Source organism: Prionailurus viverrinus, chromosome D2, assembly GCF_022837055.1.
Source record: "Prionailurus viverrinus isolate Anna chromosome D2, UM_Priviv_1.0, whole genome shotgun sequence".
In the NCBI taxonomy this organism is placed as follows: Eukaryota; Metazoa; Chordata; class Mammalia; order Carnivora; family Felidae; genus Prionailurus; species Prionailurus viverrinus.
Genome location: NC_062571.1, coordinates 31,948,037 through 31,960,772, shown reverse-complemented (window position 1 = coordinate 31,960,772; position 12,736 = coordinate 31,948,037). Strand labels below are relative to the sequence as shown.

Genomic DNA, 12,736 nt, shown 5'->3' with positions numbered 1-12,736 from the left:
AATCTCGCGGTCCGTGAGTTCGAGCTCCTCATCGGGCTCTGTGCTGACAGCTCAGAGCCTGGAGCCTGTTTCGGATTCTGTGTCTCCCTCTCTCTGACCCTCCCCCGTTCATGCTCTGTCTCTCTCTCTCTCAAAAATAAATAAAAACGTTAAAAAAAATTTTTTTAATGAAGTCCATCTATTTCTTTTCACATTCTTTTTTTTTTTTTCTTCCAGTAGGCTCCATGTCCAGCGCTGAGCCCAACGTGGAGCTTGAACTCACGACCTAAGATCATGACCTGAGCTGAAACCAAGAGTCGGCCACTTCACCGACTGAGCCACCCAAGGGGCCCCTGCTTCTTTTCACATTCTTAACGTAACTCTTGAGAATGACGCAGGTGGCCCACGTTACGTTTCTACTGGGCCGTGCTGCTGGGTCTCAGTGCTCTGCGGGCCGGAGGGCACCCCTCGGCCAGCTCGGGGCCGTCAGAGTCGAGCCCCGCACTGCTGCAGGTAAAAATAATTCTACTACAGGCACGAGGACGCCTGGAAAGTCAGTGTCAGCGTTCCCACTTACAGAGAGAAGAGTGGAGGCTCACGGAAGCTGTAAGTGACTCTCCAATGGCCTGGCACCCCGCTGGGGACACAGTGGTTCTGACTCTGTGAAGCGCGGGCCCAAAACTGACTGGTTCCCATCTCCACCACCCCTTAGCGCCTCTGGGGGCGTGGCTTCACTTCTCTGCGTGTCAGTTTCCCCTGTTATTAACCCGGGACAGGAGGACCCTTCCTGGGCCTCCCGGGTTGGGTTGTAGGAGGATGAAATTGGCAAGTATGCAGGAAGCAACACCTAGCCAGCCAGACATGCAGCGGGGGCTCCCCCAGGGCCCCATCCTCAAGGCACTTCTCTCTCCCCCTTCTCCACGTCCCTTCCCTGCCACCGCTGGACCTGAACCTCCCTGACGGGGCCTCACCCAGACACAGCCTATAAAAGGAAAGGTCTGGAGGAATACCTGGGCTCAGCAGTCCTCCAGCGGGGCTGGGGTGTCCTCCCTGGTAACGCACAGTTAGCACAGACATAACTCCCCATTTCCCTCTGTCTGGTGGGCCGCTTATGGAGGCGTCCTCCAGCTGTAATCAAGAATCAGGACAGCCCTGCTCTGTGGCCTCGGGCAAGTCCTCTGCCTGCTCTGGAACTGTCCCCATAGAAGAATGGTTTGGCCCTCCTCCAGCTTCCTCCAACCTCTGCCGTCACCAGGTCCAGGCCACCAGCTCCTCAGCGGGCCAAGCAGAGCAGCCCCCAGCTGGTGTCCCCTTCCCTGTGCCCCCACAATCCATTCTCCATGCGGCAGCCAGAAGGATCAGGGCACCTGGGGGGGCTCAGTTGGTTCAGCGCCCAACTCTTGATTTCGGCTCAGGTCATGATTTCATGGTTTGTGAGAGCGAGCCCTGCATGAGGCTCTGTGCTGACAGCATGAAGCCTGCTTGGGATTCTCTCTCCGCCCCTCCCTGGCTCATGCGCACTCGCGTGCTCTCTCTCTCTCTCTCTCTCTCTCTCTCAAAAATAAATAAACATTAAAAAAAAAAACAAAAACCTAAATCAGGTCATGTTATCTCCTCCGGGCACATTGCAACATCCAGACCCATCCCCTGGTGAGGAGGCCCCACCCTCTGACCTCACTCACCCTGTGTCCTCACCTCCGTGCTCCAGCCACTGGCCACAGCCCCCTCCTTCTTCCACTGCCCCAGGCCCACTCCTCCTCATGAATGCTGCACACCTACCACCCCTCTGTTTGGAACATTCTTCAGCTTGTTCACATGGCTGCCCCTTCCTGAGGTCTTGGCTCAGATGTCCCTCTTCACGGAGGCCTCTCCGAGCCCCTGGTGATGCTGTCTGCCCACACCAGCCCGCACAACCTCTGTCCATCCACGAGCCCCTTTTATTTCCTAACTGCCTCATTGATGGGGTTATGGGTGTCACCTCAGCCTCCCTCGACGAGCAGGGTCAGTGCCTGACTCATCCACATCGTGGCCCCAGCACCAGGACGGCGCCTGGGGCCCGGCAGATGCTCAGGAAGTATTTATGAGATGAACATATGACCAGCCTAAGGCACCTGCAGCTTCCAGGCCTCACAGGGCAGTGGGCACCCGGCAGTCCTCCACAAGAGGGTGTAGAGAGAAGCCGCTCCCACCCAATCCTCCTCTCACCTGGACGGCCCTCCTCCCCCCCCCCACCCTCCCACATTCCACACAACCCTAGATGGTAAAGCCCAGCTCCTCCAGGAAGCCCCCCCTGACTACACACCCACCTCCGCCTCGCAACACCCAGAGCCCACTATGAGCATCACGAGACGGAACACTCCATTCCCCTCCACTGCATGCTGTTCCCGGCAGGGGCCATCCCGTGTCCTTCCTGGCTCCGTCAGCTGCCTGGCCCAAGGGAGGAGCTGCACACAGGATCACAGAACATGTCAGCTCTATTTTATTCCCCGCCCTGCCTGGCCCGTCGTTGATGGGGACAAGGGTGGCCCCCAGCAACAAGAGGGCACAGATGACAGGAAGGGTGTTTACTTAGACATCATGGTGCATATTCCTGAGTGGGGGCACTCAGGGAGGTATTCATTTTCCTCTGGTTTATCCCTCGCTTCTCAATTTCCTACAATGAGCATGATTACTTTGGGAATTTTTTTTTTTAAGTATAGTTATTTGTAATAGTTTCAAAGTTGGACAAAGGTCACAGCTCCTCACCTAGGGCGTCCCCTTTCCCCCCACCACGCTCCTCGGCTGTGTCTTTGTCCCCCACCCCACCCCACTGCCCTCTGCCTGTTACCATCTATGTTCCCATGAAAATTACTCCACCTCGTACAGCCTGGTGGGATTTTTCGTGTCTCTGTGGTTTTTCTATCTTCGCTAATGTCAACAACCTCAAAAGAAGCAACACAGGGGGTTGTTGACCCCCGCTTTACTTTTTTTAGGTCTATTTATTTATTTTGAGAGAGAGAGAGAGAGCGGGGGAGGGACAAAGAGAGAGGGAGAGAGAGAATCCCAAGCAGGCTCCACGCTGTCAGCACAGAGCCCGACGCGGGGCTTGAGCTCATGAACCGTTGAGATCGTGACCTGAGCTCAAATCAAAAGTCGGACGCTTAACTGGCTGAGCCACCCAGGTGTCCCCACTTTACAGAAAAGGCAACTAAGCGGGGCCACCAACAGGAATTTCCCGAGGCTCCACGGCTTAGTAGAGGCAGAGTCGCCTGGCTTCTGCTGCAAGGCCCAGCCCCTCAATTGGTCTCCGAGGGCCGCCCAAACCTATCCCTCCACAGCCTCCTTCCCTCAGCCTCCTCTTGAAAACTAGGAGAGCAAAACATAAATAAAGCCACCAGTGGTCGGGGATCACAGGAGACCTTTATCTGCTAAACTGTATGCTTTTGAACTGCTTTTATTTTTTTCTAAACGGAAAACAAGATCTAAAAGTTAAAAGCAGAGAGTGGAGGAATGTTCAGCGGGTGGACTGCCCCCGTGGGGTGGGCCCTGAGTTCTGGGCTTCCGCCTGCAAACAGCAGGGAGCCTCTGAGGGCCCAAGTTCTGGAAGGGAGAGGTCACCTCTGTCACACCCGGAGACGGCACGCTGGGGTGGGCTTGGAGCCGGGAGTGGACAGCGTGGGCAGAGGGACTGGGCAGCCAGCTGAGAAGCTGTGGCAAGTGGGGGCCAGCAAGGGCCACAGGTCCCACTGCAGATGGGGTGCCAAAGCTGGGAGAGGCCGCAGGTGGGGCGGGGTGGGGGGGACGCCCTGCCCTCTGTGAGGGGGAGAAGCTGTCGGCTCCTGACAGGTGGAAGGCAGAGGAGGGGCTCCCGCCTGCCCTGCAGCCAGCAAAGACCTTCACACTTGTCACCACATGCTCCAGCATGGCCCCTGAGGCTTCTGAAATGTGGGACCCTCAGGAAGGAAAAGGGTCCTTTCCGGCACCCCCACTTGCCTGCCTCCAGGCCTGGGGAGCCCCCCCACTTCTGAAGCTCCCCATGCGGGTCAGCTCTGCCTGACAGAAAGCTCTGCCTCTGTGGGGGCTCGGATTGGGGAGGGGAGGAAAGGCTATAAGGAACATTCTGGGGGCCAGAATGGGGAAAATCTGAATATGGATAGTATGTTGAATAAAGAAGTTAATCATACTGTGGATACTGTGTTCCTAGGAGACCCAGGCAGAAGCGTCTAGAGGGGAAGCACCTTGATGTCTGTCACTCTTGGATGGTTGAGAGAGAGAGAGAGAGAACGAGAATGCACACGAGCAAATGTAGCAAATGTCAGCAATGTGCCAGCACAGGGTGTCATGGCAGGAAGGCAGTGCTGGGGCCCTCCTGTCCTCGAGGGGGTGGAAGAGGGCTCCCTGGGGCAACGTCCTGTCCCCCTGTGTCACAGCACCTGAAGCCCTTCTGTATTTTCCCCAAGTCTATGAGTCCTCTGGCCTCCGGGCCACCTCCAGGGAGGGAGTCTGTCCTCTGGCTCAGGCCCCAGCAGCCCAGACACAGGCCACACTTCCTGGGCAGACCCTGACCCCCTCAGGAGAGCCTGGCCCACCTCCCTTGCTCTGACCACTGCCACCAGGCTGCCTCCTAACCTCTAAGGGCTTCTCTGCTCCCTCTTGCTGGCCCTGGGGCATGTGGCTTTCTGGTCCCAAGACAGGACGGACTCCCCCCTGGGAAAATCTCCCTGGGAGAGACCATCAGTCCCTGAAGTGCCGGACCAGCTTCTCAGCCTGTGAACGTCCTCAAGTTTGACCAAAATGCTCACAATGCCTCCACTCCCTCCCTCCCCACCGTGTGTATGAAACAAACCAGACGAGGGGCAGGGGGACACTCCCTGCCTGCCCTGCAGCTACCCGTGACTAGTCCTAGCTAATGGAACATAAGGCGCAGTGTCCCATGGCAAGTTCCAGAACCTTGCCTCTGAGCCCCCTTCCCCCCCTTCCTCCATCCCGCTGTCTGGAACACAGATGTGATGACTGATGTTTCGCAGCCATCTTGGAACCACGAGCACATGAAGCCACCACCTCGGAATGGCGGAGGTCAAGGTCCCCCAAGGAATCCATGGAGTGGAACCACCACCCCAGGCGTGGGCCGCAAAGCTCTGGGTTTGGACAGGACTTAGAAATAAACTTCCATCTTGTGTAAACTACGGTCATTTGGCTTTTCCTATTACTCGCAGCCAAATCTAATCCTAACTAATGCACTCCATTATTTTTAGGTTTGACCCTCAATGACCACGTGCCACATGGCAACAAGACAGAACTTACTTCTTTCCCCTTTTGCAGGAGAACGTCAAGTTTCCCTGCTGGGAAGAGTCAGGCAGAGCGACGCCGGGAGCCTGTGAGCCCAACCCATGCTGGGGTATGAGGGTTCAAGGGATATAGAAGATACCAGCTCTGGCCACCGAGGCCCGCGGGGCAGCTGAGGAGACAATTAGGGCACCGCTGATGGCTACACGGTGTGGTGCAGCAACCTTCCCCGAGTCAGCTGCAGAGATTTAGAAAGTTCTAAGCAGCTAACTGTTTGTTCCACGCTCTACACACACGCTTGGCCTCCACTGCTCCAAAAAGGCAGAGAGAGAATGCAAGTGTCTCCCACGTGGAGTCTCTCTGTGTCCCTCTCGGGGCCTTACCGAGGAGCAGATCTCCCGGAAAATAAGAAGGTATTATCTGGATGGGAGGGCCCCTGCCTGTTGGATTTTTCATGGGGAGCAAGAGGAGGGGAATGTAAAAATTCCCAGGGAAGGCCCAGTCAGCTCTGGGAGGGCAGTCATTCTGTTCCTGAGAGTCTGAAGCTCTGTCCACGTCCAGGTTTCATGCACCTGGGACTGTTGGGGGGAGGACCCTGGGGAGAACAGGGTTAAGAGTGCCCGGACATGCTCTCCTGCTCGGCTCCAAGAAGTTGGGCATGTGAGCGTATCAGGGTCAGCAGAAGCCTAGAGTTTCCTGAGACCCCACACAGGGCCTTGCTGACGCTCTCCTCGCTGCTTCCAGGGACTGGGCCCCAAAGGGCCAGTGGGAACTGAGGCTGGAACCCCACTTCTGACCTCCAGGAATGCCACAGGGGCCTGAAGCATCTCTTCAAGGAGCCGTGAAGATCCGGGACCCAGTTCTGGGGTCTGTCCCCAACCTTCTACCTCTGCAGCTTCCGGTCTACACTCCCTTGCTTGGCATTCAAGACCCCTCTTCCCACCCTCACCGCCCCTATTACCCTGCACATCCCCAGAGTTCCAGGCAACCCCCGGTCCCAGATGGCCTACGGTACAGAGCAGCAAAGGCACCGGTAGATGTTCCTCTCCAGCTTGGGCTTTCCGAGAGGTCTCAAGTTCAGTAGAACCCAGTACTGAACTCAAGTTCAGTTTTGGCAGCTGAACCCCTTGTATAAAACCGATCCTTTGTGAAAGTCCGACGCGCAATATAGCCCAGTGTGCAGTACAGCCAGGAGCTGAGCCCCTGGGCTGGCTGCCAGCTCAGGAAGAGACGTGGACACCCTCCTGCCTCCAGACCCAGCACGGGGCCTCTCCTAGTCAGCGACCGCTCCAGAGCGGCTGGCCGGAGACGCTCAAAGCCCTTTCCTGCTCGGACCTCCCAGGACACATCCAGCCCTTCCCTGCCCCCTTACATCTGTCCTCCCTGGTCCCACAACCAGAGACATCACCCCCCCCCACCCTCACCCCCTCACTCCCTCCGTCAACGTCCAGTGGGAATGCCCCCTCTTTCTCCAAGCCTGCCAGCGTGCAGCCTGCACCCCAGCAACCTTAGCCTCGAGCTCCCTGGCCTGGGGTTTGGTAAGGACATGCTTCACCTCCCCACTCTGGACCAGTGCTCCTCCAGGGCCGCCACAGGGCTAAACCCACAATAGTTGTGGGTCCCAAATATCATTCCCCTAAATAAATTCCACATTCACAGTCCCATTTCAGCTTCAGAATAATCCTACGAGAAAAGCAGAAGCACAGGCAATTGTGCCATTTAGCAGACGGGAAAACTGAGGCTCAGAGAGTTTACTGCATGACATAAGAACAGAACCAGGCCTCTGGTTCCACAGCCCGGGCTCTTTCTCATGCACCACCCAGCCACCCTCTCCCATTTCTCCCGACGCTACCCTCGCTTTCCCACTAGATGAAGGAAACTTAAGCCACGGACCTGGTAGAAGGCAGAGAACATACTGGACCCAGAAAAGAGAACCGCTTCCAGGGCCACAGCCTGTCATACACCCCAGGCCGCCAGATGCCCTGGATGGGTAACAATGGAGCTAAAAATAGGGCAGGAGGCTGAGTGGCCAGCTGTAGGAAACATCTGCCTTTGCTGCAGAACAAACATGAAGGAAGTCACCCTGCTACAGGGGTCCCCTAGGGTGGGGCAGGGGAGGGCCGGGGGCGGGGGAGGGGAGGATAAAACTTTCAGGTCTGTACCCAGGGCAGGGGCTCCCACCAGCGCCTACCTGCCCTGGGCCTTGTCCCGCCCAACACACACACACACACACACACACACACACACACACACACACACACACGATACACAGTTTAAATCCACCTTGTTCACGAACATGCATCTCAGAGTCAGATGTACCTTTGAGATCCCAGTCTGTTCCTCTCACTTTATAGAAGAGAAAACTGAGGTCCAGAGTAGACCAGACAACTGCCCACAGTCACAGGGACAGTCGACAGCAGGGCCGGGTCCAGGCGTCTCCTTACGCCTCTCTTCTGCACCTCCCTGCCCATCTGCTTCACGGAGCATGTCCACCCAGGGCCAGGAAAGACCCTGCCGAGGAAGAGCTCTCCGGCTCCCCAGAAGGGAACACGCCAAGCAGAGGAGACAGGTCAGCATGAAAGACGTCAGTTTAGACCCAAGGAGGAACCACGTAGCAATTCATGACTCCCCCCAAGCACACCCAGCCTCCCCTTCGGCCTACGGCTCCCCAACTCCCACCCTTGTTCTCTAACCTCGAGCCAAAGTGAAATTCTTTCAATCCCTGGAGCAGACATCTCAACGGGCCTTTGCAAATAATTAGCAATAATGACAAAAATAAGAATAACGCAGAGGTGCCTCTTACAGCCCAGGGGGTTGGGGTGGGGTGTTCTAGAGTCTATGCAGGGCAGAAACTGTGGCCTTTGAAAATTCTTACAATGACCCATCCATGGGGCGCCTGGGTGGCGCAGTCGGTTAAGCGTCCGACTTCAGCCAGGTCACGATCTCGCGGTCCGGGAGTTCGAGCCCCGCGTCAGGCTCTGGGCTGATGGCTCAGAGCCTGGAGCCTGTTTCCGATTCTGTGTCTCCCTCTCTCTCTGCCCCTCCCCCGTTCATGCTCTGTCTCTCTCTGTCCCAAAAATAAATAAACGTTGAAAAAAAAGAGTCTGTTTAAAAAAAATGACCCATCCAGGACAAGGCTGCCCCATCTCTCAATCGGTCCAACCCAGTCAGCTTTCCTCCAGTGACCGCACAGATGTCAGTTTCCTTGCTGAGCCGCAAATGAAGTTTGCCGGTCACACACCGGCCTCGCGTTCATGCACTCCACGTCTTCCTGCCCCACTGGCTCTCTCTGCCTCGCGGACTCCCATCCCTGAACCAGGAGGCCTCCTTCACCTTCCCCAGACCACATCCCAGCATGGCTTTTGCCACCCGGAAGCCCCCCAGGCCAGGGCGGGGGCTGGCCTCTGATGGCATCTCAGGGCTTGGCACAATGTAGCCACCCGAATGAACTAAACCGGACAGATTTTTCAGGAACAACAACACCCAACCAAAAGATCGGTTCTGTGGGTGTCCACGCTGTGCGCATAAATGAGACAGTACAGGAGGGTTTAGCCCCGGGCCCAGAACGCAACAGGCACTCTGTAAATGCAGCCACGTTTCGACTGCCCTAAGAAAGTGGGGGCTGGGAGGAGGTTTGTGAGGAAGGGCCATGAAGGCAGGAGGCTGTGGAGGCCCCTTCAGGCCAGGAAGCGGGGAGGACGACTCTGAGGGCCCCCTGTCTGAGAAACAGGCCCCACCCTTGCAGGGGAATCGCCTGGCTGAGACCCCCGGGTCTCTCCCGTTGACTCACACTCCCCCCGCCTCCCAGAGGGACAAGAAGAGCGGGGTCCCTAAGAACTCCCCTGGGCTCTTCACTCACTCCTGAGGACCAAACACACTAGCAGCTTGACCAGGATCTGAAATCACAAACGACGAAATTCTAACCCCAAACGGCTTAACATCTCCACCACCACCCCCCGAGGTGCGGCCTCAGGTCTGTTAGCGGGGAGAGGATGACGGCGGCAGCGGGCACGATACCCCGGAGCCCCAGACGGGCCCAAGCACTGAGCTGAGGCCGTTCACCTACCATCTGGTCCACAGCTCCGACGGCACGCCCTGCAGGACCGGGGGCCCTAACACCTTCCAGGAGTCCACAAGGTCAACGCTGTTCTCAGGACAGCTCCGAGATGTCCCTGCTGTCTCACTGTAGTGATGGAGGCAAAGCCACGGCAGCAGGTAAAACTCAGCAAGAGGCAGCACACTGGCCCTGAACTAGGCTGCCCGAGTCACTCACAGTGACAGAACATGCCAGTGTCACCTAAGGAGGTCCTGGATGAAGCAGAAGAGCTCACTTCACTGAAGCTCAGCCTTGCATACACGTCTTCTCGCTACTGTTCTGTGTGATGACGGTGCGTACCTGGGCTGTGTGGGGGTACGACAGGTGTCTGGGGGGACGGCACTCGTGAGCCCACCAGAGCTGTCTGCCAAACTAGCCTCTTTGTGCACAGAAAACCAGCCGACAGACAGACAGACAGACGCCAGTTATTCAGAATTGGGTATCTGGCGGACATTTTCTCAAAATGAACCAGGCAAGCCTGTCCTTTCGAGGAAGGCAACCGATGGCATTTGTTGCCAATGATCAAGTTTGAGCTTAAAGGGAAACATCAGAGTCTCGGAAAACTTGCATCAGCCACCGTGAGTCTGACAGCCTCTCAAAACACAAAGAGTTTGCGATGATATGGGGGACGATGTTAACGTATGTAATTTCTGAAAATTGCCGAAACGTCTAAATTTGGAAGATAGGTATAACCCAGGGAACCGATATTTTCCCAATGACCCCTATGTGATGTTACAAAACCACACCTGTGTCAAAGATCCACTCAGAGGGGCGCCTGGGTGGCTCAGTCAGTTGAGTGTCCGACTTCGGCTCAGGTCATGATCTCACGGTTCGTGAGTTCGAGCCCCGCGTCGGGCTCTGTGCTGACAGCTCAGAGCCTGGAGCCTGCTTCGGATTCTGTGTCTCCCCCTCCCTCTGCCCCTCTCCCGCTCATGCTCTGTCTCTCTCTATCAAAAATAAATAAACATTAAAAAAATTTAATAAAAAATAAAAAATGAAAAAGATCCACTCAGAGTGCAAGATAGTCCCATGGCTTTTAATGCAATGAAATAGGAAAAATTCCTTAATATGTTTGCAGATCCTGCATTTCAACCGACCTGTAAGAAACTATCACATGCTGAATTGTTACGTAGTGTCAAAAGAAAATACCCAGAGGCTAATAAAATGCTCCTTCCTTTTCCAACCACCTATCTGTGTGGAGCTGGATTTTCTTCACATACTTCAATCGAAGCAACGTATCACAACAGTTGAACGCGGGAGCAGATATGAGAACCCAAGTGTCTGCTGTTAAACCGCACATTAAAGTGATCTGCAGGAGCACCTGGTTGAGCCTGCAACTCTTGATCTCAGGGTCATGAGTTTGAGCCCCACGATGGGTCTACAGATTACTTATAAAAATCTTTTAAAAATGGTCAGCTTTTAACCAACACAGGAAAACCACAAAGCTGAAAGGCAAAAGGCAAACCGGATAAATATAGTTTTGACATATTTCTATTATTTATCATATTCAATGTACCTTTTTTCAAACAGGAAAACAAGTACATCTCGAGGGCATAACAGAAAAAAAACCCAGAAAACCCCAACAACCCAACAGAAGAGAGATACAAATGGACGGTAAATGTGAGGGTAAAAATGTTCAACCTAACTTGTAATTTGAACTCTGGAAACCATGAAATGCCACATATTGCCTATCATGGTATACACAGGCACAACAGCAGGAAAACACCCAATGCCAGCATGGGGGCCTGGGGTCCGCTCTCTCCCAAGCAACCTGGCGGGATGCAAACTAGCACTGCCCCCTAGCGGCCAATCTGGCACCAATTCTAAAATACCTTCAGAACTTCCAGCAAATCTCCTATCAACTGATTCAAAGGCAACAATCAGAGATATGGCCACAGAACTGTCCCACATAGCTTTGCTTACGTTAGCCAAAGACAAAACATCTTTCACATCAACAGTGGTCAAAGTCCAATGTATCGTGGCCGTCATCATGCAGTCATTAAAATGGAAAGAGTGTCTGAGGAACGTCACTTAAAAGAATGTGGAGTGAAAAAAAAGCCAACATAAACACATACTATATGATTCCGTTCCCCTAAAACTCAGACAAGGTGTCCCATCTGCGGCAGGAAGGAGGGGGTGGTGATGAGATGCAGGGGTCCGGGTGCTGGAAAAATTCCGTTCCTTGACCTGAGGGAGGCTCTCCTCATTTTGTAGAATCATCAAGCTGTATACTTGGGATGTGTGTACTTTTCTGTGCATGGTCAACTCCAATTTAAACGTTTCAAATGCAAGAAGTAACAGTTTACTCACTCACATAGGGAAGTATCTATTGTATGTTTAGTTAGGGAAAAAAGATACAGTGTAAAGGGTACACACACATACACACACACACACACACACACACACACACACACACGAGAAATGTCCGCAAGGATAAATCTCCAAACATGAATGGTGAACCAGAGTTATCCCTGGACACTGGAGTCATGGATGGGTCCCCTAATCTCCCTGCCTATGTTTATTTTCTCTGATTTTTCTAGAATGAACATATACTATTGATAGAAAAAAGAAGAGCCCCGGACCCCACAGAAAAAGGTCACAGGAGTGAGGGTTCTCCTGAGTTGCTACTGCTGGGAAGCTCAACACCTTCCCATGGAAATCATTTGGGTGTCGGAGTCAGAAAGACCTGCGAGGACCCTAGCACTGTCCCCCACCAGAAGCCTGGGCCGCCTCCTGAGCCTGTTTCCCTAAGGCGGAGAAAGGGTTAAATGAGGTCATGGATGTCCTGGCCTGACCCAGTGAGTGCTCTGAGCTCCTCTGACACACAGCCCCTCCCCCCAGGTTCCACAGAGGAAGAGCTGGAGGCCCAGGAGCCTGAGGGACAGCCCTGGGGGATGCCCACAGAGCCCCCCAAGGAAATGCCCCCCAGAGTACAGTGCAGGCTGGACATTGGACTTGACCTCAGGTAGCCTCCTTTGAAACCCACACCCATCACTCCCATGAAACCTCTACGTGGAAGGCTATGGCAGGAAAGGTGGACGGCTGATCCAGACAGGAAGTGACCTCGCCGGATGAATGACAGGCCAACATTCCATCGGGAGCCCCACCTGCTGGTGACCTTCGGGGTCATGGGAGCCAGGAGTGGGTGGGCACATGGAGGCCAAGGAGGAAACAGGATTTATGCAGAAGGCCAGGCACATGGCAGACCCCCAGGCAGGGAAGTGACTTCATTTCACCCTCTGTTGCCCTTGCTTCCGTCCCTGACATGGCAAGGAGTTAACCCTAAGAGGGCCATTCCTCACTGGGCTCTAGCCAAGTCCACACAGGCCGGAATGAGAAAATCCTGGCTTTCTCCTCTCCCCCACTCCTTTTATCCCCAGTCCACAGATACGGAAA

General features: G+C 54.7%; 1 protein-coding gene across 7 annotated transcripts in view; it reads right to left on the bottom strand.

The window, feature by feature from the left end:
- PALD1 (phosphatase domain containing paladin 1) overlaps positions 1-12,736 on the bottom strand; it is a 74,771-nt gene that overhangs the window by 44,623 nt on the left and 17,412 nt on the right. The gene's annotated exons all lie outside the window — the stretch shown is intronic.